This window comes from Buceros rhinoceros, unplaced genomic scaffold (assembly GCF_000710305.1).
Source record: "Buceros rhinoceros silvestris isolate BGI_N320 unplaced genomic scaffold, ASM71030v1 scaffold41713, whole genome shotgun sequence".
In the NCBI taxonomy this organism is placed as follows: domain Eukaryota; kingdom Metazoa; phylum Chordata; class Aves; order Bucerotiformes; family Bucerotidae; genus Buceros; species Buceros rhinoceros.
This window is the reverse complement of record NW_010406095.1, coordinates 14265-14517: the sequence shown is the minus strand read 5'-3', so window position 1 is coordinate 14517 and position 253 is coordinate 14265.

Here is a 253-nt window from a genome sequence, read left to right as displayed (position 1 = left end):
GTAGTGTTGACTGCAGAGGATTAGATTTGCCCAGCATCAAAAATGCATAACACGGGCACGCTGGGGCTGTAGCCAGTGCTTGGGTTTTACTCAAAAAAAAAAAAAAAGGTTTCTAAAAATGAATAGAGATAAGAACATTTGCAGGAATCTGAAAAGAAAAAGTGCTTTGTTTGATATGAATTCAAAGATTGCTGTGTAACCCCAATATCAGAGGCTTGTGCAATTTCATGATAATCCTAATTAAACCAAGCAG